Consider the following 26,494-nt stretch of genomic DNA (forward strand, 5'->3'; position numbering starts at 1 on the left):
CCAAGGTGGCTGCAGCCCAGGGACGGGGTGCCCTGGCTTCATACCACCTTCTGCTGGAGACATGAGCATCCAGATCCCCGCCCTGCTTATCTTTGTGGCAGGTGAGGATTAATGTTCTTGGCTAAGAATGCTGTAGACACAGAGGTTGCAGGTTGTCACAGTTTAATCCTAAATAGGTTTAGGGAAGTCACAAGAGGCTTTTTCGCCCGATGCTTGTGAGTGATGGAGCAATTTGGTTGATGTCCTTTTCTCTGTAGAGAATGATCATAATCCCCACATCTCAGGGTGGATGAGGGGCTGAGAGCACGGTGGCTACGAGCATTCACCCTGGAGCTGAGCTGCCTGGGTTTAAGTCCTGCCTCTGCCCCTCATGCTGTGCAATCCTGGGAAATTTACTTAACTTCTCTGTGGCTCTGTTCCCACATCATAAAATGGGAATAACAGAAGTTAGATGGTAGCTGGCACATTACCTATCATCCATTCCTGCAAGAATTAAAGAGATGCTTCTTGAAAAGGACTCAGCACAGTGCTTGAGGTACTCAATCATTGTCAATCTCTGGTGTTCCATTAACCCAGTGTTGCTGTTCCCTCGATTTTACATTTGTGGATCAAATATACATTTTGACCATGTAGTCCTGCAGGTGAGGGGAAGAAGGGGGAAGGAGGTTTCTCGCATGATGTTTCCACAACCATTAAGAAACGCCACAGACCCAAAAGTATCAGGTGAATGACCTTGGCGAAAGCCCGTCCAATAAAAGATTGCAGTCAGAGGAGTTTCACCTGTCAGTCTATTTCCTTGAGAAGACCTACAAACAGGAAATCACGATGACTCTTTCCAGGCAATATGTTGCGAACCATCTTGAGATCTGTCTCCGTCCCATCCCCCTCCAGGACAGACCCCACCAAAGCCATGCTACAGCGCACCCTCTGCAGCCACAAGCTTCCATCCTGAGGCTCGGCCACCCTCCCTCGCACCAGGAAGTCCCTCCCTGGGGCTAACCCCTGTTCTTCATGCTGTGGGTCAGACTCTTTCTAGAGAAGGAAGAGGCTGGCCTTATGATAGCTTGGAAGATAATGAGGAGCTCCTAGTGAGGGGTGAGGTCTGGCCACAGATGACAGCCTGGGCTTGAGCGTCTCACACAGGTGGGTGGAGGATGTCCCCACCCAAGGAGTCTTTCCTCTCCTCCTGCTCTCCCTGGGGTCCTCTCCCCACTTCCTCAGGCTGATGACCCCAGATGGGTAAGAGGCACCTGGTTGTTCTTCTCACGGTCTGGCAGGGGTACCAGGGGGCGCCCTAGAACTTCTCCTTCCCTCCCCTGGGCGGAGAGAGTCTTAGGAAGCCATGTAGGCCAGCCCCCTGCCTCAGAGCAGAACTTCTTCTTGAACAGGTGAGAAGCTCAGCGTCCCTCAGGGTCACAATCGAGCCCTGTTTGGAGCCCACTGCTGTCTACAAGCACCATCTGACTTTCACACAACCCTTCGAGGGAAGTCGGGTAAAGTACAGTCCAGGTGATAAAGGGAACTGAAGATAAGAAACTCGAAGTTGTATGGGCTGAGTCATCAACCCTGGAATGCAAGACAAGTTTGGGCTGTTTCCATGACTCCATCCCACCTTAACCTCTTTTACCCCGGGTGGTAGACAAGCCGGACCAAGCTGGGGATGATGTAAACAGGTGCAGAACAAGACAGGGGCCATGAAGCAAGTGCCACTAGAAGGCAAGCACTATCAGAGCAGAGGCACTCGGCTTCCATCTTGGTCGTCACTGGGTTTTCCCAGCACCTGGAACAGTACCTGGCACCTATTAGATGCTCAATAGATATTTGATTGTTGAGTGAATGTTGAGGGAAAGCCTACAGGGGCCAAGCAGGTAGTGGAAGTGTGTGAATTTGACCAGGTATACTGCAATAGGGAGTGATGGGGTCTGTGGTAAACTGGGGCACTTCTGCCAAAATCAGATCAAAATCAGATTTTTTTTAAAAAAAATGAAAGAAACAACTGTGTCCAAACAGCACTTCTCTGATTACAGGATGTGGTATATTGGGCATAGATGACTCCTCTTTTAGGGGAAATACTTTTGTACTGAAAGCTAAAAGTACCGTGTTTAAACCCCTGTTGTGCTGTCACTGCCTGTGTGATGTAGGCATGTTCAGTCCCCATCTCTGTGCCTCTGTTTTCTCATCTGAGGAGTGCAGGGTCCCTCCCAGCTCCACTGCCTGGGCCTGAGCCTGTGGATACAGCCATGAATCGGGCTCCTATAGGAATCTGACTGGGAGAATCTCAGAAGCCTTCATGGAGGAGGTGGCATGACTGGACCTTTACAAATGGGCATTGAACACTTCTCCTGCCTCCCAGGGACCTGTGTGTACCGGCCTCAATCTTTTCTCGCTTCGCAAGCTTCCTGAAGACAGGCTAGAAAACTAACCTGCTCTGGACGGTGAGGCAGCCCTGCCCTTCAGAATTCATAAATCCTCTGCTGCTCAGGTCCCAGGAGGTCCTGCAGCCTCATCTGATGAACCAACCAGCTTTGGCCTTCAGTGAGGGACCAGATGCCGCAGACCTGACAGCCCACTCAGGAGTCCCTCGGAGCCCTCCCGAGGGAGGCCTCCAGCGCACCAGACAGAGAAAAGAGGAAACAGAGACACCCAGCTGAGAAAGGGGAAACCAGCTTCCAGAGAGGGGACTTGGGTGTGGTAAAGCCACAGAGAACTTTCTCCCAGCCTGAGTCACTGCAGAGGCCAGGATGAGGACCCAAGCCATTGCAAAGATAATGAGGCAGGCAGCCCTGCCTGGGCCTCCCTCCCACCCAGCTCAGCCCGGGAAGCATTCCTTCCCTCGTCCAAAGAGCCTGCCGACAGGAGTGGTTTGCAGTTTAAAAACTCTTCTTAAAAATTAAGTCAATACTGGGGCTGGCCCTGTGGCTGAGTGGTTAAGTTCGTGCGCTCTGCTGCAGGCGGCCCAGTGTTTCGTTGATTCAAATTTGGGCGCGGACATGGCACTGCTCATCAAACCACGCTGAGGCAGCGTCCTACATGCCACAACTAGAAGGACCCACAACGAAGAATATACAACTATGTACCGGGGGGCTTTGGGAAGCAAAAGGAAAAAAATAAAAATCTTTAAAAAAAAAAAATAAGTCAATACTAATAATATGACTAGATCAAAGAAAGTCCAGTAAAGTGCTTTATGAATCCAATGACACAGTTCCACAGGCCACATGGCCTCAGGCAAGTCCTTTTCTCTGTCTGAGCCCCACCCCCACCATGTGGGCACTGACAGTGTTGAAGCAGAATGCTCCTCATGGCTCCTGGACTTGGCGGGGACCAATGTGGGCTCAACGGCTGTAAAGAGCCTGTTCTCACTTGCTCTGAAACCTAGCTGAAGAAGGTGCAGCCTTCAGAGCTCAATGCTACCTCCTCAGAGACCCACTTCCCGGCCAGAATGGGTTCTCTCCCCAGATTCCCGCAACCATTGTGTGGCGGCCCATTTCATGGTGCCTGGAGCACAGGGAGCTGGGCATGTGTCCGTCTTGCCCTCCGCTCAAAGTTCTCAAGGGCAGCAGCGAGGTCTGATTTAACTCGAGGTGGCTGGTGGCTCTTCCACAGGGCCCAGTACAGTGGAGGCCCTGAGGAATGGTGGACAGGTGGACGGACGGACGGATGGAAGGTGCACTGGCTTGCTAGGGCCATGAAAACAGAGTACCACAAATTCAGTGGCTTACCACAACAGAAATCTATTCCCTCCCAGTTCTGGAGCCCGGAAGTTCAACATCAAGGCGTCGGCAGGGTTGGAAGCTTCTTAAGGTGGTGAAGGTGGATCCATGCCATGAGTCTCTCTTAGATTCTCGTGGTTGCCAGCAACCCTTGGCGTTGCTTGTGGCAGCATAATCCAACTCTGCCTGCGTCCTCACATAGCGTCCTACTTGTGTGTCTGTGTCCCAGTTTTCCTCTTCTTATAAAGACACTAGTCATTGGACTGGAGCAGACACAAATCCAGTAGGACCTCGTCTTAACTCGATTATGTCTGCAAAGAACGTATTTCCAAAAAACTCAGATTCACAGGCACTGGGGGTTAGGGCTTGAACACATCTTTTTGGAAGACACACTTCTACCCACTAGAGACAATTATTGGCTATTGGTTGGGAACCTGTAAACTCTAGTGGAACCACATATGAGGGCCGAAACACTGGATACGATTGCGGAGTTGAAAGCAAAAGCAAGGGGAGTGAGGTTCCTGTGAAAGAGGAAGGTTGATGGCATCCCTAGGGCATCTCTATTTGACCAGGATTTTCTGGAAAGGGACTGAAGAGGAGAGGGGTTAAATAGGAAGAGGAGAAATGCCTTCCCTGGGACAGGTCCTATGCTAGGTGCATGCACATCTCGGGAGTCTGTGGGATGTCCAGTAGAGATGCTGTAGGTCTGTCAAAACTCACCTCTGGGCATCACAGAGATGTGAGTGGATGAGATCACCCTGGAAGGGGCAGGGTGTGAAGAGATGAGAGGCCCCCAGGACAGCTGGCATCAACAACCAATGGAAGCATGGAGCTGGGTGCCAGTAGGTCAAGGAATGAACCTCAGGTGATGTCAGTAAGTGTAGGGACCTGTTTCCAGTAGCTTGCCTTAGGAAGGATTGGAGAGAGGGTGCCAGCCAGAGAGGCCATGGAGAAAAAGGAAATACTCCTGAGTACACTGCTGACAGTGGGAAACCCTTGACGAGATAGAGCCAAGGAGAGAAAGAGTTTGAAGATTCAGAGACGGGAGAAGACAGGTGCTGCAGAGCATCTCTGCTGGGGAGGGTGGGGAGTGGGGGAAGATGGACGGTGCACCTAAGACAGGCAGATGGTGCTTCCCCTTGTGCAAAAGGGAAGGAGACGAGGATGGGTGGGTTGGTGATAAGTTTGGGGGACAAAGCGGGAAGTCGACATGTCCCAATCCAGAGCAGCTCAAGTGTGGAAGGCGAAGTGGGTGGCGGCGTGTGGGAAGCGGAGAAGCTGGAGAGCCCTGCAGAATCTTATCACCAGGAGCCTTGAATCTCCACTGTGCCGAGGAGCCTGCATTTCATCCTGAAGTTATTGGGAGAATCCTTGAATGAATTAGGCAAAGGGAGTTACCGGATTTGCCTTGCGGAAGAATTACTTAGCTGCAGGGCGAGAGTGGGTGGGAGAAGGAAAATCTCCAGCCAGCGAGGCCAGCCAGGAGGCTGTGTGTGGCCGACATCCAGGTGAAAGTGGAGACCCAAACCAATGGAATGAGCTGGAAGACAAGAGAGCAGCAGCAGTTTGAGAGAAACAAAGGAAGGGGCCTTTGGAGACCTTGGGTTACATGAAATAAATTCTCTTTAAAACTCAGCTTAAATATCACCTTCTTGGTGAGACCTTCCAGGACGTAAAATGACTCTCTCTTTGTAGTTTACTTATTTATCTTTTAAAGTTCTTTCTTCCTCTACCAGAATGTCAGCTCTGTGGGGAGATGCTTTTCTATGTTTTGCACCAGTGTGAACAAACCTATTATAGCACTGAGTTCTCAGTACATCTTTGTAGGCTAAAACGCATGACTGGTAGAGTTCTTGGCACCTAAGCCTTCAATAAATGTTAAATATTTTTAAAATGGATGGCAATAATAATATCAATAATAATAGTGAGCAATGGGATGAAGGGAGTGAGACGGAGATGAGTCTAGACTAGTGCTACTTGTGTGGACCGCAAATGACCAGCAGTGTCAGCATCACTTGGGAGCTTGTTAGAAATGCAGAGCATCAGCCCTAACGAACTGGGATGTCCGGGGGGTGGGGGGGGAGGGCTCGGGATGTGTGTCTGCTCAAGGACTCCAGGTGATCCAGACACCTGCTAAAGTATACTGAGCTCTGCTCTGGGCTGGTCCCCGGGTTTCTGGTTGAAGTAGGGGAGTGAATGGTGTTGCTGTTGACTGAAAAGTGTAAGGGGTTGGGAGTGGGGGAAGTTGGTGAGTTCTGTTCTAGAAGCATTGAGTTTGAAGAATCAGCTGAAGTCAGCTCAGTAATGGTGTCCAAGAGAGCCCAGGTGGAGGCTGATTTGGGAGTTGCCAGCATGCAGGCAAGAGCGGGCAGGTCTGATGTGTGCTGGGGGGGGGGGGCATCCTTACATCATGAATGCCAGGAGAAGACCACCATGCTGCCAAGGGAAGCTACACTTGAAGTCCAGTCCAGATTCTCAGCTTGCCTCCACCCACGGTGCTCTCCTATGACCACCTCTGGCCCCACTTGCCTCCAGAAGAGAGAAGGTCATAGACATGTGCCTGGGCAAGGTTGTTGCTACCTGAGAATCCCAGGGAATGCCAGGCAAACAAAGGTGTGGCAACCAGCAGGTCTGTTCCCTGTTCTGCCTCCAACTCTAGGTACCCCCCTGCCCCCTCTGGCAGATGGAGAAGTTGGGCTAGTGTCTCTTACTCTGCATTGCATCTGAGCTCTGGGGGTTCCCAGCACCCCTCATGGCCAGCCACAGAGTCCGGGTGAAGACCCCCTGCACAGGAGCAGTTGGTGCTCTTAGAGCCGTGGGCACGTGATGAGGTTCCAGAGACCAGAGTCAGAAGGGCAGACCACAGCCTTCGGGTGGAGGAAGGGCGCTCTGGGGAGGAAGCCAGGAGCCAACAGGTGTGCTTAATCCAGGCTTTATCCGGCTACCATCAGAGCTGCTGAGAGTTGAGTGCCAAACAAGCCATCTCCTGCCTCAGCCAAAATGGGAGGCCCTCGAACCAGCAAGGGGGTGTTTCCCGTGGGAAGATGTGGAAGTTTTCAGGCGGGGCCCCTGCCTGTTTCCTGTTCTCTCTCCCAGAGGCAGATACCATCTCTCAAGGGGCAGCTCCCAGTCTCAGCTTCGTTGCTGCCATGCACTCCCCTGGCTGGCTGAGGGCACAGTCTTCCAGGTGATGTGAGAGGAATAAACAAGGCATTCACATCTGCAGGATTTCAAGTCCCACCGATTTTTATGCCAGTGGTAATCTGTCAACTCTCCCAGTGTCCCACTAGCCTAGCCTCCCTCCCAAAGGTGGTCACTTCATTTACAGCATCCGTGCCGGACAGCCTCGGCTTGAAGCCTTCTAGTGATGGGAAACTCACCACCTCCCTGGGTAGTGTGTCATCTCTGGACTATTCTGATTGTAAGATACATCTTTTCAGTGTGGAGCTGAGCTCCACTTCCCGGAATGTTATTAGTAATAATAAAGGCTGCCATTCATTTACATACACCATCTCGTTTAGCTCTTACTAGGATCAGTAACCATCCTCCCTGTTTCCCAGACAGGGAAACTGAAACTCAGAGGTTAAGTAACACGGACAAGATCACAGAGCCAATAAGCTCTACCTGTCCATGTAGCCTTGCCTTCCCCATTGAACCTAACAGCTCCTCAGAGAGGGGGTCCCTGACTCCTTCCTCTCCGGGAAAAACACCATCTTCTCTGGCACACATCTGGAAAGCCATGTCCACAGGCATTTATTCCACCAAGAAACATTTTAGAGGGCATTTACTCAGTACCCAGGACTGTGTTGGGACTGGGGACAGGAATAAAACGCATCAGACCCCCTCCCTATACTTTTCAAGTACAAGTCTGGTGACAGGGACACGTGTGCCCACAAACGCCAGATGCTATCTGCAGACCTGTTACTGCCGTCACGCAGCTCGGGCTGGGCTGGGCACAGAGCCCAGGCTGCGTAGGTGTCCGCTGTCAGAAGTCACCGCTCCTCCACCTCTGGGTCCCTTCTCCTGTTCTTATGTCTTGTTTTACCATCTTCCTGTTTTTGCTATTTGTGCTTTGCCTCTTCACAGCATCCTCCCCTCGGGGAAGGCTGTGTAAAATCAGGACGACCATATAAATTGCTTTCCCTAGGGCACTCTGGTTTACACCTGTTGTGGATCCATTAACAGGTCAACATCTTAGTGTTCCCTTTCACTCGCAAAGGCATGCCGGTCTGGAGGATAAATCATAAGGTCACTCTGTGTAAAAACAGTTCAATAAAATTAAGAGGGTTCCATGAAGTTGTCTTCAAGATCCCTTCCGGCTCCGATGCTCTAGGATTCAGGGCTAGTGTTTACCACCTTAGGAAACCCCTCTTCAGCATGCAGAGCCTTCCCCACAGCTGCTCAGAGCAGGTACAAGCCCAGTCTCTCTGGATGTATTTCTGCCTCCACCCCCAGCTCCAGCTGTCCTCCTCAGTGCCTGCGGCTGGGAGCAGCTCAGCTCTCCCTGCTCCCTCTGTGCAGGCCGGGAGGTATTCAGTCTAAGAATTTACTGGAAAATCCTGAGATTGTTTGTCTTGGGTTTTTTTTTTTTCCTCCACTAGATTTTCTTGGATCTCTTGTAATAAGTTGACTGGAGCATGAAAGTCCTTCCAAGAATTCATCTCTAAAGATGAGGTTCCCAGAAACCTAGACGTAAGCTAAACAAGACAAAACAAAATGACTCTCAGTGGAGTCCACCATGGAGATGGCTTTCTCTTCTCCTGTTCTTGGAGTGAGATGGGCCTGGGTTCAAATCCCAGCCCTCCTACTTTCATGCTGTGTGATCCTGGATAAGTCGCTTCACACTCTCTTAGCCTCAGTTTACTCATCTGTAAAATAGGGATAATAATTCCTTACTCCTTGGGTTGTTGGAAGGATGAACAATGACATGTGTAGAGTTCCTGGTAACTGGTAGGTACTTAGGAAAAGGCAACTTTTGTTGTCACTGGTCCCTAAGAGACAGGTACTGTTTCCACCTCATCACGGGGTCAGGAGGCACTATAGCATAGTGGTTACAGCTTGCATTTAAGTGACACAAGCCTGGGTGTTGACTAATTATGTGACCTTGGGCAAATCACCTGAGGCTTCTGTGACTTGGTTTCTCTCCTCTGTAAAATGAGAATAACAATGCCTCTCTCTTAGACCATCAATCCTGATATTGGAGCAAGTGCCCAATAAATGGTAGCTCCTTAATTCCTAATAACGATTATTCCAGAACTCTCCACCTCACAGGTTCTGGCACCAACTGCTCTGTATCCCAAAGAGCACACCATGTTCCCATGTCCTAAAAACAACCAGCCCTTCCTTGGCACGAGATGTTTTCGAATCTTCCTGCCTGCTGGAGCCTCCACCACCTGTGAGGCTGGATGGATGCTGCCCTCTCCCCCACTCTCCAGAGGAGGAGTCTGGTGATGTGCCCAAGGTGACTCAGCTGGTCCTGGAAACTGGGTTTGAGTGGAGTTAAGAATTTCTCCAACCTCCTCCTGCCCCATAGGAAGTCCGCAAGTCAATGATTCAAAGTTGAAGGGAGTTACGTGTTCACTTGTTTACTCATTCATTAAATAAATATTTAGTGCCACTACTGGCCCCTACTATCTGCCAGGCACTGTTCAGGCTGCTAGGTCTACAAGGATTAGCCAATATGGCTTCTCTCTCACAGAGCTCACTGTCTAGTGGGAAACCGAGCCCAGAATCCAACTATCATGCCACCGAATGCATTTCTGCAGCTGAGGTGAATGTCCTGATGTCCTGTGACAGCAGTGTCAAAGGGCACCCCCAACATTCAGTCACTCCTTTACTTTGAGCCCCATGGATGTCTGGAGGACTCAGAGAGCAATCTCAATGCCACCTTGCCCATGTGGCTATAGGAGTACCCTCACTACCCAGGTCCCTCTTCTCTCGAGCATGTTCCCAGTCTTCTGAGCTGCTTCATTTTACAGATGAGAAAATAGAAGCACCAAGAAATGACTTATGCAGGGCCACCCAGCAATAAAGTGAGGAGGCCAGGGCTGGTACCCAGGTGTCTGGCATCTCTCCAGGGCAAGATGCCTCCTAACCTCAGCACAGGAGGTTGGTGAGCTCGGGGAAGGGCTAGGGGCTGCAGTCAACGGTCTTCCTGAGTTTCCTTATCTGTGCCCAAGAAAACCCCAGAAGCCTCTGCCAGGGATGCCATATCACTTTGCATCCCTTCTCCCACACCTTCTGCCCTTGAATGATTTGGTGATGCCACGGTAGGCTTTCTGATGTGGGCATAGAAATGCCACAGGGAAACGGTGAGTATCGCGTGCGGACTGAAGATAAGTGAAACACCCAATTCAGAAAGCACATCCCTCACTCAAGCATAAACATAAAATAGCTCAGAAATGGGGTAAAAACACCTAAATTTGTGCTCCACTTAGGAAACATTACATGGGTCTGTCATGAAGAATGTGGTTTGGAAACCCGAATTCGATCTCATTGCCCCTGCCTTCCCATGTGTTTGGCACCCAGAGTTCTTAGCAGGCATTACCTGCCCTCTTCATGGTTACTGCATTCTTCACCGAGCTTCTACCTCTCGTCCCCCAAGAGGGACCTTTTTGTCTCTCTGCTTAGCACTTGGGGCTGAAGTGGCATTCTCAGAAGGGGTTTTTCCTCTCTGGGTGTGGTTTCCCAGCACTCACAACGGAAAGCCCACAGGTTGCTCTGTCTGTGCCCCGCAGGCTGCTTACCTCAGCTTGCTGAGCAGATGCTAGCACGCTAGGTACAGAAGGGACTCTCCCACCAGGGGTACCCATTAATGCTGTTCTACCAAGTATTTCCAGCTCTCCACCTTCATGGCAGGATTTCTTTCTTGGTCCACTTGTGGTTGGGTAGAGCCATGTGACAAGTCTGGCTAATAAGATACAAGTGAGTCCAAGCATTTAATTGCCAGTGCAAGACCCTCTAGGGCTCTCTTTCTCTGTGCCATGGAGTACATTCAGGAAGGTGACTGCTCCATCAGCCTGGCTCCTTGAATGAGGCACACAGCCCCTGGCTGACCCAAGATGCTCATATTAATAAGAGTAAGAAAGAAATCTTTACTGGTTTGGCCCCTAAGATTTAGGGGTTATTTGTTACTGCAGCATAACCTACTCCATCCTGATTGATACACTGCGCATCTCACACAAAGCAGGATATTCTCTAGATATTGGTCTAGCTCTTCCCTATAAAATCTTTACTCTCCTCATCAATGAGAGCCCTCAAGAAGAAAGTGAAGTGGAGGCAAGAACGCTTCTTCAATGTCCTGGAGAAATTTTTTTCTCCTTAAGTCCCAAAGACGGGTGAACGTTCAGCCAAATTTGAAAGGAGTGAAAAGGAAGTTCAGAGTGTTGTTCTGGGTGGTCTCCCTTTCCAGTGAAATAGGATGCTAGCTCACTGGATAAGAGCAAGTGAGGCTAGCAGCTTGAGAGCCCCCCAGGTGAGGAGCAGATGCCATGAGCACTGGGAGACACTAACCAGGAATGAGGACACAAGGTGCCAAGCAGCATGGCAACCCTGCTGGGGTTGTACCCGAGCCAGCCACATGGTCCCATTCACCAGCCCAGGGACAGTGGCAGAGACGGCAACTCGCTAGATTCATCTGCAGCTAGGGACTGACTGGTCAGGATGGTGGCCAAGAAAGACAAGGAACGGGATGTGGTTCAACACAACGACGGACACGTGATTTAACTGTCCCATGGGAGGGAAGCAGGCAGAGCTTACAGCATCCCTGTAAAGCAGATTCTATTATTATCCCCGATTTACGGAGAAGGAAACTGAGGTTCAGAGAGGTGATATCTCTTGCCCAAGCTCAGACAGCTGAGGATCAGAGTCAGAACTAAGCCAAGTCTAGCTCGCACAAAAGCTTAGCCATTACATGGTACCCCTTCAGCCGGAGCCAGCTGCCTCTTTAGTTCTACCTTTAATTACTGTCATCTATGTCCACGTCTATATCTATATCTACATCTATATCTATATCTATTTCTGTATCTATAGCTATATTTATATCATCTCCTATTCCAGATTGTGAACTCCCGAAGAGCAGGAATCTGTACCTTATGTAGTAATAATCATAACAATAATCATAGCAAATGCTACTATTTATTGAATGCTTACAACATGCCAGGCCGTGTTCTAAGCACTTTCGCCTCTTTATTCAATTCTCACTAAACTCTGTGAAGTAGGCACCGGAACCATCTCCATTTTACGGATGAGGAAACATCTCAGTTTGAGCGGAAATTCAATTCCTAATATTAATATTTTAATAATGATACTTCAGTATGAGGCATTTCCTCTATAGTCCTATTTACTTTTTACATTGTAGAACATTCTCAGAAGGGATCTACAGGCCCCTCAGAGGCCCAAGGCGTTCATGGCACAAGAAAGGTTAAGGACCGCTGTGGAGGCAGGTGCCAGGAATCGAGAGGCAGGACTGTGTCCTGATCCATCCCACAGAACCCAGAGTTCCTGGCTGGTAGGGTGAGGGACCCCATACCATCTTCAAGCAAGAGTGGGGAGTGACTACTTTAGCCCACCCACACGTCATAAATACATATATATCATAAATACTTTCATTTCAGCAGTGCGAGCCCATTCATCATCATAACAAGACACTTGTTTCCCTAATTAAAAAAGAGCTTTAAGCATCCAGTGTGCTCACTAGAAAAGCATTAGCTGTCGGTCACAAGTTGGGATAAGAGGAGGGCTTGCAGCAGCTGCCTGTGGCTATCCCGCTGCCTGACCCCAGCCCCAGGTTATGCATCCTCGAGAGCAGACTGGCTGACTCTCCCCACTAGACTTGCTTTCTTAACACCTGCGCCCTGGCTCAGTCTATGTCGCACTAGCATAACACCGCATACCGTATATGCTGAAGTTTTAGAACGTAAATTCAGGTGTCCAAACAGGTCCGCTGAATCACAAACCAGGCAGAGCTCTCTGGATTTCAGAAAACCTGGGTTACTGTAGGCTCAGGAATAAGGCAGCCGAGGCCGGTGCTCCCTGCCCAGACCAGGCAGCTGCCCTCCTGCCAGCTGGCAGATGCCCAGGGCTGAGCCTCAGGACACCTGGGTGCCAGTCCTGACACTGCCCTGATGGCGTATATGACCTTCCGTAAGTTGCTGACTCTATTTAGGCCTCAGTTTTCTCATCCTCCAAATATGGGGGCTGTACTAGATTCAAGTCCAGTCAATACACAATCGCAAAGCACCCACTGTGTGCCTGGCACTGTGGGAAATGCAGAGATTACACAAGCTCCCTAAGGCCATGACATTCTAGTCAGGGATCCAGGTCTGGAAGCAATTAACTATTGTACATGACAGAAAGAAGTAAGGGTGAGTGGAGATAGAAGTCCCACGTTGTGACCTGGGGCCACAGAGGAAGGAGTAAGCCATCCAGCATGGGGCTGTGCAGCCAGCCTTCAAAGAGGAAGGGGCTACATTTGAACTGGGCCTCGAAGGGTGAGGAGGAGTTCCATGGGTGGGGAGGGGCATCCGGGGTCGAAGGACAAATATCTGCAAATGCAGGGGGGCTGGAATGGCAAGCACGCCACAGAGCCCAGTGTATACTGTGGAGCTGAGAGTTCCAATTCTGGTCTCCCCACACCCACTGCTTGGGAGTGTGGAAGGAAGAGACCCATGACCTGTATTTTAAACAAGCTCCCTAAGTGATTCCAACATGCAGACAGTAGCTGCTGTGTGTTGAGAACAAAATGAATGAGAGGATATAAAAATGACCTTGACCTCAGGCAAGTCCCTTCCTCTCTCAAGATGTTTACCCTTCTGTAAAATAAAGGTGCAGCTTGGGGCCAGACTGTGGCCAAGTGGTTATGTTCGTATGCTCTCTGCTTTAGCAGCCTAGGGTTCGGAGGGTCAGATCCCGGGCATGGACCTCCACACAGCTCATCAGCCACACCGCAGTGGCGCCCCACAAAGAACTAGAATGACCTACAACTCAGATATACAACTATGTGCTGGGGCTTTGGGGAGAAAATAAATAAATAAAGGTCCTGGGTCAGCCTGGTGGTTTTCAAACTGCGTTCCGGAGAACTGCAGAATCTCTCTCAAGTCCCTCAGAGACCACAGAGATGAGATGGGGAGGCGGAGAGAGCAGGACCCTGAGCCCCATCCACACCGTTTTAGATCATCTCTGCTTTTTTCTGCTTGCTAGTATGTGCTGTGCCTCTATCCACTATTTTGTTTCTAGTAAAGTTTCCTTGGCTACAAAGAACTTTTAAAACCACTGAATTGGATGATCCCCAAGAATCCCTAAGCAGATTTAAAAATTTCTTGAAGGCAGCAACCTATCTTTGTTGGGTATTTCTCAAACAAGTATGGACAGAGCATGAGGTTGTTTACCAGAAGCAAGTTATTTTATCGCTATAATTTAAAAGTCTTTGCTGTGGTCCAAAAATCAATGAGTAGAGGGGGAAAAATCTGGTATAGCAAAGCAATGGAATATTATGCAACCTTTAAAAGGCGATGTTTTTGAAGAATAGCTAATAAGATGGAAAAGTAAGTGAGAAAAGTCAGATACAAAATTGCACAGACTGTGATCTCAACTATGGATCTTATACATCAAAATTACTGGACAAATACGGCAGCTCCTCAAAAAACTAAACAGAAATACCATACGACCCAGCAACCTTACTTCTAGGTATATACCCAAAAGAATTGGAAGCAAGGACTCAAAGAAATATTCGTACACCAACGTCTAAGCAGCATTATTCACAACAAGCAAAAAGGTAGAAACAACTCAAATGTCCATCGATAGATGGATGGATAAACAAAATGTGGTCTATACAACATACAACGGAATGTTATTCAGCCTTCACAAGGAATGAAATTCTGACACGCTTCAATATGGATGAACCTTGAGGACATTATGCTAAATGAAATAAGCTGGACACAAAAGAACAAATATTATATGTTTCTACTTAGATGAGGTACCTAGAGTCGTCAAATGCACAGACAGAAAGTAGAACAGAGGTTACCAGGGGCTGGGGGCAGAAAGGAATGGGAAGGCCTTGCTTAACTGGCACAGAGTTTCTATTTGAGATGATGGAAGAGTTCTGGAGATGAACAATGGTGATGGTTGCACAGCAACGTGAATGTACTTAACGCTACTGAGTCATATACTCAAAAAGTGTTAAAATAGTAAATTTTATGTTATATATATATTATCACCAAAAAATACTGGCCAGAACTAGTGTCATGTGGTAACAGTGGTAAATTCTGTGCTATTTAATTAAATAGGTCTGATGGTTCTCTGACACTTTCCAGAAATGCATTGTTGTCTTTTATGTAAATGCAAGCAATACTTACTGTACTTACTTAGTAAAAGGAGCCAAGCTCAAGGATGCCAACTAAAGTGTACACCAAGCGCTCAGTCAAAATAAATGACAGGCACAGTGGTCCTCTTTTCTGAGAGTAGTTTTTCTCATCTATATTTAAATAAATTTCAAATAAAAATAGAACCAAAATAAATCCTGTAATGAGCCTCCCAAGAAGCTGTCTGGCGTGGAACACTACAGAAAAGTGGGGAACAGCCAACGTTTTTTCAGGACATTAACTCCCTGCAGCTGGGAAAGCGACTTATCAGTGAATTTCTATCCCTTCTTCTTCTGGAAAACGTCCTTGTGTGGAAGGAATCCAGAATCCAGAAGAGACCCATCGTTTGTATTCACTGCAAATCCATTTCCTCCAGCACCCCCACCCCAGGTAACTGTTGAACAAATATTTCAAGAATATTGGTTTGAAGGGCAGCCAATGCATCTGCCTGCCAGGGTGCCCTCCACCCCAGGCCACCTGGCTCCTGGTCCCTCTGCTCAGGGCTGGGTCAAGGGCAGACAGACAGGAACATAGGCTCCAGGAGGAGGAGGAGGGGTCTACTCCCAGAGTGGCCCCTCACTGGCTACGTGACCTCAACTAACCTTCAGTGTCCTTACCCAACCCAATGGGACGAAGGGCACCTTGCAGGGTGGTGGTGAGGGTTAATGCTGCCGCCTGTGTAAAGTGTCAGACACACAGTAGGTGCCCACGAGCTTCCTCCTTTATTTCCTAGAAGTTCACTGTTCACGAGTCACTTGTGTCTGGGTGGGAGGTGGAGGGAAGTGGTACTAAATGTAGTTAACTCCGAGTGGCGGATTAAAGGATTACAATAAAACCATGGCGTGGAGACAGGACCCCTCAGACCTGGGGTTCAGAGGCAGCCCTGGAGGAGCCTTGGAAGGGGGGCGGCCCAGCCTTGCCCTGGCTCTAGCTCCCACACTGACTGCTGAGCACAAAGCCCTTTTGCAGGAGTCTGTGTGAGATCCACAGAGCAGGAAGATGGGCTCCATTTTACAGATGAAGAAACAGAGGTTCCAGGAGGCTAACTGTCTTATTCAAGGAAATACCCATTTTTAGGATTTTCTAAAATTCCCTTGGCGTGCAGAGTGAGGGGGCTGGTCCCAGTAACCCCAGCTCTGCCACTAACTCTTTTTTCAGTTACTTGTTTACCTCCTGCCTCTTTCCTTTAAATAAGTTTTTTAAAAGGGAGGTGGGGGAGAAGAAAGATGCTTTGAGATGCTAAACTGGATAGGTTTCCAATCTCTGGGCTTCAGTTTTTTCATCTATAAGATGAGGCACTTCCTACTTTGAGACCTTTGCACATGCCCTTCCCTCTGCCTGGGACGCCTTTCCCCGCCACTCACGTCATCCACCTTGTCCCTTAGGTTTCAGCTACAACGTCACTTCCTAAGGGAAGTTTCCCCCACGTTGTTCTTATTCTCCTTTGTGGCATCCTGGTCTTTTCTTTTAGGGCGCCTACTACTATTTAGACACACACACGATTATTTCATTAATATATGCCTCCCCACCAGATGGAAAACTCCTCGTTAACCAGCATCTGGCAGAGAGGTGGCATTCCACGGTGTTTGTTGTGTGCTGCTTCAACAAAACGAGTTCTCCTCAGGGCTCTGCCAGCAGTCAGTTCTATGATCTTAGAAAAAGCCCCCTCCTGTCCCCCCACCTCCACCCAGGTCCCTGGTTCTCATCCGTGCGACACAGGGAGGTGGGCAGAGGCACCCATTTGATTTCTGCCAGCTCAGGTATTCTATGATTTTATCATCTTGAAAAAAATCAATCCAAACCAAAACCCAAACCCAAAACCATTGTGATTCCAGCGCGCTCTGTGAATAACAACAGGTTCTTACCTTCTGGAGACCTCAATTTCCCCATCCGCAAAATGAAGCATTTAGGCACAGTCCTCTGGGCTCTTTTCACCCCAGCCATCGTAATTCCCTTAGGGAAGGCTCCACCCTCCCCTTGCCCTTCACCACGAGCTGTTCCCCAGCCCAGCCACACAAACAGGAAATGGGGCATCCAGGAGCGGATGAGCAGCTCATTTCTCTGCAGCAAGGGTGAGCTGACTAGGAAACAAAGAGTTTCTGAACTTTCCAGCTAAAGCCAGTACTCCATGCCTAAGATCCTTCTCAAACAGTGAGGGCGGAGGACGCTGTTGGTCTGGGGCTGGGCCTCCCATGCCACCCCCACCTCGGTGTATTCACGGGGCGCCCCACAGCACAGAATTAGCAGATCGGCTGTCTGAGGATGTTACCCTGTGACTGTTCCTCTGATGCTTGACCAAGGTGGTAAAACCCCAAGACAGTACAGGACTCCTGGGCTCAGCCAGGCCCTGTGTGACCTTAGGGAAGCCCCACCCATCTCTGGGCTGTACTTGGGGCTGTGCCAGCTCCCTGCTCTCCCTGATGTTTTCTTTCTGAAAGCAGTACGGTGCCCGATGAAGGGCACCATCTCCTTGCCCATGTCTGAGTCCCAAATCTCTCCCTTATCATGTGGCCCTGGGAAATTTCTTAATTTTTCTGAGTCTCAGCTTCCTTATTTGTAAAACTGGAGTTTCTGGATGATGAAAAGGCAGGCCTTCTGGGAAGCACCTAGAACAGCGTCTGGAGTGAGTAAATGCCCGGTAGGCACGAGCCCGTGATTGTTTTGACTCTGGTTTCTGCATCTGCCCTTTCCCAGATTGCCCATCTTTCGAATGGGCAGGCAGAACCCTGTTGGCCCTGCAGACCATGTCCCAGCCCCATTCCTCAGAGGAAGCAAATGTGAATCTCAGTTTGAGCCAAACACTGCAGGGAAAAGGAAACTGTAGAGGGAAAGGCAGAACATCCTCTGATGCTGCCCCAATGCAGATGGATTTGGGCGTCGGCTGCTGCCCCAGGTTGCTGGGCACCAGGGAAGGGCTCTGGCTGCACCAGATTCAGTAGCGGCGGGAGGGTCCCCAGCCTATCCCCAGCTTGCCCTGGAGAAGACCACCTTTGGAGAGGAGAGCAGTGAGATGCAGCCGAAGATGCTGGGTTTATCTCTGTTCCTACCTCTGCCCTGAAGCTCGTGGGTAGAGAGGAGGCTGGACTCAATCATCTCACCCTGAGAAGAAAGGAGAATGGATGACTGTCTGACAGGACTGTTGGTCTCTCACCTCCGGGGTCATGGAGGTGTGGGCGGCACCACCTCCCTCTACTTCTCACAGGAAGGGTCCAGAACTCCACCTCAGTGTTCTCACCTGTGAAGGGAGGAGACTCAAGTACCTACTTCTGCCAGCCTCTGTAACAAGGAAAGGAGCAGTGACAATGGCCCCCAGGGCAGTGGCTCTCAAACTGTGGCCTGCAGATGTTTCCTCCTGTTTGCTCTCTGCTTGCTGCCCCATGAGGAGGCACAGAAATGGACAGTAATTCATCTTTGCTGTATTTTACCAAAGTATCAGTCCATAGAGGATTAGAAATAAAGAAAGAAAAAACCACTAGTCTTCTATCACACTGTCCTAAGATGCAAAGAATGACGCAAGAGCGAGGGAGGGCCATCGTTCTGCCTCCTGGGGCTGCCCCTCCCTTTGGCTCGATGGGCTCTGTGTTCAAGGTGGAGTCACCGGGCCCTGTCTTGCTGGAATGACTCACCCAGGCAGATCTCCCTCCTTGACCCGAGAGCATTTCACCCAGGGGCCAATGCAACAGGCCTCGAAATGTCTGCTGCCACTGCACACAGTGGGCCTGGCACTCTCTCAGCACAGACCAGGAGGCTGGGCTGGGACCAGTTATGGACGCTTAGGGAAGCCACTTTACACTCAGCATTAAAAGGGTGTCCACAGAGGCAAAGAATAAAACCCGACAGCCTGGAAGGTGCTCAGCTGAGAACCCTGCCGCACGTGCGGAAGGGATGTCTCTATCACGTAGAGAGAATTTTACAGCTGAAGGGAAACTTAGGGGTCTCTGCTCAAACCTTTTTCTTTTACAGATGAAGAAAGAAACCTTTTCTAAAGGAAAGAGGGCCCTCCTAGCAGAGGCAGGATTCGAACCCCCGAAGGCTCCTTGCCTTACCTCCATTCGTTCGCTCAATCCCTGGTTATTGAGGGCCCACCATGGGCACGCTGTGCTCTAAGCACTGGGGCCGGGCGGTGAACCAAAGAGGTGAATATTCTGTTCTCACAGACTTTCATTCTGGTTGGTGAATAAATGAAATTAATAATTATAGTTCACAAATAATTAATTAAGGACATAATTTCAGGTGGTGAAAAGGGTTTTAAGCAAATAAAAGACATTGACATGTTAAGAGAGTGACTGGCGGCGGGCAGAAGGTCCTGTTGGGGGGCAAACTCTTTGTGCTGGCCTCTCTCTCGGGTCCCCAAGGACCTCCGAGGCCAGCAGCATGTTGGAGTTGGCTATGCTGGTCTGCAAGAGCCAATGGTTAAATTTTCAGGAATTTGGCAAGCAAATTGTTAAATACAGCCATTATTAAATTATATAAATTTACATTACGTTATATATATAATTACATTAAATTATATAAGCTTGCAACTAAAGGACTTCTATTCAGAACAAAGGTAATCATCAAAACTCATCACTTGCTAATTGTCTTACTACCTGTTCTACTCTTCAGGCTATTGACACCTATTGTACCAGACATAGCGGAAAATACCATGTAACAGTATGCTCCCAGTTCCACAAGTGGTAGCTTGAAACTGGTCATAGTGGAAATATTTAGACTATAGAAATTGGCAAATACCATACACCAGGGCTTTCATTTTTCAAAGGGTGAGTGATGAAAGAGTTATTATCAGCACACCATGGCCTCAGCTCTAATCCAGGCCTTCTGTGTTTGTGGGAGTCTGTGTTCTTCCAGCCAGGGGTTGGTGATGCACAGCCCAACTCTCCCGGGGATGCAGGGGAGGAAAGGTGGGGTCCAGTCACGTGGGCATGAACTTTCCTCTTCCTTTTTTAAGGCTTCCACCAGGAGGAAGCAAGTCTGAGATCTCTAAACTGATCTGTCTATTCCTGCAAAAGAACTCCTCTCTCAACACTATTTATCAAGGGTCTGCAAGATGGTGATTCATTCATTTATTTGTTTGTTTATTTACTTTTGATAAATTAACTCCTATCATAACTATCCCAAGCAGGTAAAAATTTAAAGGAACCCTGCAGAGACTCTCTTTATAAATGTGTATGGTCACTTCTAAATTCCTCTAGATTCTCATATGTTGGGTTTCCTTCCTTCAAGAACATAACTGTTCTGATAACAGCTGAGTAAAGTGACGATCATTTCTACTTCTAATGATGACAACAGTAGCTGCCATTTAATAGTCCCACATGTCAGGCGCTAGATACTTATATTATCTCTAAAATCCATACCAACCCATTTTACACATGAGAATGCTGAGGTTCAGAGATTCAATAACTTGACCAAGGCCAGGCTGTCCCTCTGAGAGTTCCCAGAAGACTTTCCTCTCCTGCAGGTGTGGCCATGTGACCCTCCTCAGAGCTGCAGGATTTTGTGGCACCACAAGGCCCCCATCTCTGGTGGCTCAATGGCCTTTGTGGCTACTCAACTTAGTGGCCGGAACCCCCTCCCACCACCAGAGTAGAACAAACCAGATGCACCTGGAATGCAGGAGCGTGACCCAGGATGGCCCGTTAGCAGCTTTGCATCCTAAAGAAGTGACACTGAGTGAAATGTTAGAGCAGCTCCAGTGGTGACAAGAAGTAGCTAGAATTAGCTCCCGTGCAAGACCCTGTGTTGACTATTGCCTGACCTCTACTGATTCTAGCCAGCTTGTTTTTCCAGCCTCCCCAGGGAGGAAGAGGGCCTATGAGCAAGAAAAAAATCCTTCCAGTGCACGCCTTTTCTGCCTCAGTGAGCTGAATCCCCATCTGTTGCTTGCAGCCATGATTTCTGACTGGTACAGCTTTTCATGTGCTATTCAATATCTCAGGCCCAAATATTTACTGCGTATTTTCATGCCAGGGAATGAATTCCTGAGCACTCAATTAAATTCTCACATAGGAATATTAATTCTCCCTTCCTTTGCCCAGCTCTGGCTAACATATGAAAATAGGATTTACTATACAAAATACCAGTTTAGAGACAACCATAGATTTAGTCAGCCGAGAGCAAACTTAGACCCAATCCTTGCTTCAGGAGCCATATCTTCCTTAAAGAAAACCCTGCCCCTGATTTGGAGAAGTGTCTTGGCTTTCCCACAGATGCTAAGCAAGCTCCTCTTGGGGACAGCTGGCTGGCCACTTGAGGACTCATGGTTTCTCTGAGGGAGAAGAGAGGAGGGCAGCTGCTCTGCACACAGACACTGCCAATTGCAACGTCACCCTCTGGGCAGCCGGCCCATTGCCCCAGGCTTGCTCCCTCCTGTGCATTCCTCTGTGCCCTTCCAGCCACCAAAGGTGGAGACATCCATCCTTCTTTCAAAGCCAAAACTTCTCATTCCTGCTCCTCTAGCACCTTCTCTACTGGCCAGCCCTTCCGTCTCCCGGACTGAATCCTTCCCGTGACCCCATATATCTCATTTGTCTTTTCCATCCTAAAATCCCCCCCTTTACCCTGTCTTCCTACAACGGCAGCTCACTCTCTCTCCTGACCTTCTCAAACAAGCTTCTTGAAAGAGTTGACTGTCCTCCCCATCTCCACTTCTCTCTCTCTCTCACCCATCAGCAGCCTAGCTTGCCTGCCTTCCACTCCACCCAAAACTGCTCTCAGTGTATTCCAGTAACCTCCAAATTGCCCAATGCATATTCCAGTCCTTATCTTCCTAAACTGCTCCACATCCCACATCATTAGCATAGAACTAAATTCTTTATCTCCCCCTCCACCTCCAACATTCCTTTTTACACATTCTGTCAGCTAGTGGCACCATCATTCATCCAGTGACCCATGACAGAAAGCTAAAATGAGATAATGAATTCTGTTCTGGACTTGTTAAGCTTACCGTGCCTTAGAGACTTCCAAGAAGAGATGCCCACTGGGCAGTTAAACATGAGGCCCCAAAACAGAGGTCTGAACTAGAGATAAAGATGATCGTTACAGAGGTAGCAGAATGAGTGAGCACGAATGAACCTGCCTAGTTTATAGAGTACAAGTCTTAGGTCTTTGAATCCCAGGTGGTACATAGAGAGCTCGCCTGAGCACAGAAATTTCTACTCCTAAGGTCACAATTCCATCCACATTTGGTTCCTTCCTTCTCAAGTGCTGGCTCATAATGGCCTCCACACCATCATCTTATTCCACATTCTGCCCCTGCTCATGTCGTCTTCTCCAACAACTCTTAAAATTCCATCGTAAAAATAGAAGGTAGAAGGTACCACTACCCAGTCACTAAAATGGCTAAAATCAAAAGACTGACAACACCAAATATTGTCAAGGATGTGGAATAATCATAAGTCTCGTATATTACTGTGGGAATGTAGAATGGTATACTGCAACAATTTCACTCCTAGGTAAAAAAAAAAAGTCCACAAAAGAATTCTATAAGAAATAATAGCCCAAACTGGAAATAAACCAAAAGTTCATCAACAGGAGAATAAACAAGCAAATTGTGACACATCCATACAATGGAATACTACTCGGCAATAAAAAAGAATAAACTACTCACATAAGCAACAATACAGATGAATTTAAAAAACACTATGTCGAGTGAAATAAGCCAGGCATGAAAGAGACATACAGTATGAAAGATACATGAAAGAGACATACAGTATGATTCTGTTTATGTGAAGTCCAAGAACAGGCAAAATTCATCAATGTGATAAAATCAGAAACCAGTCGCTTGGAAGAGCAGAAAGAAAATTAATCGGAAACGGGAACTTCTAGGATGATGCCAGTGTTTTATATCTCATTTTCGGTGGTGGTTATACAGGTGTAAACAACTGTCAAAACCTGTTGAACCAAACATTTAAGATCTGTGGGTTTTGTGGTATGTAAATTATACACTAATTAAAAATTAGAAAAATAAAATATTTTAAGTATCTATAAAATCAACCCTAAAATAAAAAGAAAATGCAAGGCAGAAAACACATTCAAATAAAATTATATTTATACTGTGGATGTACCAATATGAATGCCCAGTCCCTGACTTAACGCTGTCTCCTTTCAGCTGTCCTCCTCTCACCCTTGCCCCCAGCTTGATGACAACTGTCCATTAGCCATTTTCTAGCCATCATGAGAGATGAGGTAATGGAAAGAGCACAAGCCTTAGAGCCAGGCAGAGCTGCATTCAAATCCCAGCTGCGATTTAAGAGCTGAGTGCCCATGAGTGAGCTACTTGGCCTCTCTGAACCTTCATTCCTCAACTAGAAAATGGGTTAGTGATATCCACCCTACCCTGTTGGGCTGGGCCAAGAAAGGGGCAGTGTGCTGACCAGCTCCTGGGGAACCTAATTCTTTTTGACCTCAGCCTGTGAAATTAACTCATATCCGAGGGTCCCACGAAAGGCCTGGAAAAGCTCAGAGCATGAGGAGACTCACCAGCTTCTTCTCTCAGAAGGGTAAGGAGGTGGCCCTGGGGCCCTGGAGTTAGATCTAAGTGAGCTGGGGCTAAGAGCTGCAGAAATGTCTGCTCAGAGCCACCATGGCCAGGGCAGGGGGGTCTTGGCCTGTGACCTAGGAGACAGGTGTCCTGGTAAGGTTCGGCTGCTAGAGGATCTTGCCCAAATCACTTTGCACGCCTGACTCAGTTTCTCCACTGAAAATGATCAGATCAGCCTAGGTTTGAGGAATTGGATATCAAAAACAGTCTCTGGGGTTTCCCGATAAGTAGAAGAGATAAAGGCAGATCTGAACTGAAAGAAGGAGGGGAGGGTCAGAGCCCTGCCCCCAGGCTTCCCTCCCCCACCGTGGTGGCCCCTGAGGCAGGATCCTGGGCCCCTCAGGGGCACAATTTGAAATCTCCTGGACAAGGTAAACCTTAGGGACTCTTTCAGCTCTGCCTTCAGTCACTGACCACCTGTTACTTGTAACGCTATCTGAGATCTGCACCTGCCCCCCCCCCATCTGGTAGAGGAGGCAAGGTGCTCAGAAATAAAACAAGAGAAAGCGCTTAGGGTAGCCAAGGTGGCACAAAAGTGCAACAGAATAACCATATCCTCTTCCGGCTGCACCCCCCCCCCCCCACACACACACCCCCACACAAGCCCCTCCACACTTGGCATCTCCTTACCCTGAGCAGGATCCCTATTTCATAGTTGTGGAAACTGAGGCTCTGCCTGGGAATGTGTCTCCCAGCTAGGAGGCGGCCAGGCCAGGGCTCCCCGCCCCATCTCCTGCCTCCTGAGACACACCTATTTCCAGGTAAATGAAGGAGGCAAAGAGGACGGCTCAGGAGGCAGGAGGAGTGCAAAGGACCAGCAAAGCCACGCAAGCAATCGCCTGGGGCTGGGTTCCTTCCTGGGGGCGGAGGGGCGCTGACACCCTGCGCGCCTTCCCCCTCCCTCACGCTGGCCAGCGAGATTAGGGAATCACAGGTCGCTCTGCTTTCTCTCCTCGCGCGCTGACATTTCTTCCCACTTTACTGTTTCTTGGACGCCTTTCAAGAGTTTGTGCAATCATGCTGTTTTTCTGCCATTTTCAAACACGGGTGGTGTCCTTTTCGAGTGGGAACGGGGTGGAGTGAAGAGTTGAGAGACACTTTCGCCTCCCATCACCCCAGTGCAGCAGGCCTTTTTGCCGCCAAAGTTACAGCGTCTGAAACTTTCCCCATGCCAGGTTTTTGGCTTGGTCCTCCGCTCTCCGAGCTCTGTGACCGCTCCCCCTCTGTGCCCCTGCTCTCAGGGGTTCGTACGCCCCTCACTACACCCTCCCAGGCTCCTTCTTCCCAGAGGCATCCTGTTCCCATCTTGTCCTCAGGCGAGAGCCATTCCTCCGTTCTGCCCCACAGACGGGGACAGACCCCTCATTCCTTCTGAGACTTCCTTGCTGGGTCTTACCCCGTCCCCCGCCCCCCTACCCGAGCCTCCCGTCTCCTGCCCCCGCCCCACAGACCCCGAGGGGAGACCTCGGCCCGCAGCCTCGGGCCCGAGTCTGGAAGGCTGGGCAGAGGCAGTGACGGGGACAGGATGGGGACAGGGGCTGGGTCAGCTTTGGGCACAGACACAGCAACACGAACAAAAGCAGGGACACAGGCAGGGCAGCAACAGGGCAGGGCCGGGGTGATGGCCAGCTCCCCTCCCCCCCGCCATCCCTACCCCTCGCCCGCAGCCCCCGGGCCGGGGCCCCGCTCCTCGCGGCCTCCGGGGGTTCGGGCGGCGCCCCGCGGGACCCACCTGATCCGCAGAACCCGTGCGCGCTCGAGTCTGGACCGCGCCTCGGCTCCCGGCCCCGGCGGCGCCCTCGGCTGCCCGCACAGTGGCCGCGCCGCCTCCGCCCGAGCCCGGCGGTGCGTGCCGGGGCGGGGGTGCCGCTGCGCTCCGGCCGGCCGGCCGCCGGGCGCTCCTCGGGGCAGCGGGCAGCGCGAGCGGGCACGGGCGCCAGGGAGCCGGCGAGCGCTCGACAGCCGGTGGCGCGCTCCCCGCTCTGCGCGGCCGGCGGGTGTTTGTGCAAAGGCGGTCCCGCCCCGGACACAGCCAGCGGGGAGGCCGGCCCGCGGGTGCGTGAGCGCGGGTGCGTGTGTGTGTGTGTGTGTGTGTCTGGTGGCGCGGAGGCGGAGGGGATGTTTGTTTCATTTTCACTGAGGCAGAAAAAAGCCTGAAAGCAGCAAAAAAGAAAAGAAAATCCCTGGCGAGGGTAACTGGGCCTCTTTGCCTTCTCGGGCCTGCACGTGGTGGGGGTGGGGATGGGGGGGACCCGGAGCGTTGGAGGGTGGGGTGCGGTCTGTCACCCTGTACTGCAGGGAGGGGCCTCTGTGCCCTGGCGCACTGCCAGACACTCAGGAAGCGGAGAGCCTGGGAGGTCTTGATCCACCATTTGTTTCCTGGGGAAGGAAGACGCAGATGTAGACAGCGACCAGCCGGCGGGCTCCAGCCACTCTGCCCCCAGCCCCGAAGTCCTGAGCTCCGGAAGTGAGGAGCTGGTCCCTGGGCACCTAGCGTGGGTCTTGCCCGTGCTTGTTCACAGACTTTGTGATCTTTGAGCCCGGAGTTTCTCAAACCGGATAACACACACCCCCTGGGGTTCCCTACTAAAATTCTTTAGAAGGGAACAACAACAACAAAAAAATCTGTTTCAGAGTTTGTGCTCCTGTGCCCAGGAGTTCGCTTCTGGTGAGCACATCCGGCTGCCCTCACTTAGCCTGTCCTACTCTGGTAACAACAGTCACGGCACTGCCACCCTTGGGCACAGGACCATCTATTTTGTCCGTGGAAATAAAATTTCCTTCTTCCAGGATCATTTGCCCTTGAATGTCAATTTCAGAGACTTAGAGATTAGCTTCTTAAGTATCTTAATGCATTGGAACTGTAATTTGACACCATGAAAATG

The 26,494-nt window shown here is 49.8% G+C and overlaps 1 protein-coding gene across 14 annotated transcripts in view; it reads right to left on the reverse strand.

Annotated features, from left to right (window-relative positions):
* Positions 1–25,662, reverse strand: part of GGTA1 (glycoprotein alpha-galactosyltransferase 1 (inactive)) — a 71,578-nt gene extending 45,916 nt beyond the window's left edge. For 2 of the 14 annotated variants that reach the window (XM_070251414.1, XM_070251409.1), the window contains exon 1: positions 25,342–25,593. The gene's annotated coding sequence lies outside the window, so the exon portion shown is untranslated. Of the gene's footprint in view, positions 1–3,719; positions 4,022–24,239; positions 24,593–25,341 lie in introns of those variants that run through there. The other 12 variants (XM_023628790.2, XM_070251412.1, XM_070251413.1 and 9 more) reach the window with 11 other exon arrangements.
* Positions 25,663–26,494: the final 832 nt, after the last annotated feature.

Source organism: Equus caballus, chromosome 25 (genome assembly GCF_041296265.1).
Source record: "Equus caballus isolate H_3958 breed thoroughbred chromosome 25, TB-T2T, whole genome shotgun sequence".
Lineage (NCBI taxonomy): Eukaryota > Metazoa > Chordata > Mammalia > Perissodactyla > Equidae > Equus > Equus caballus.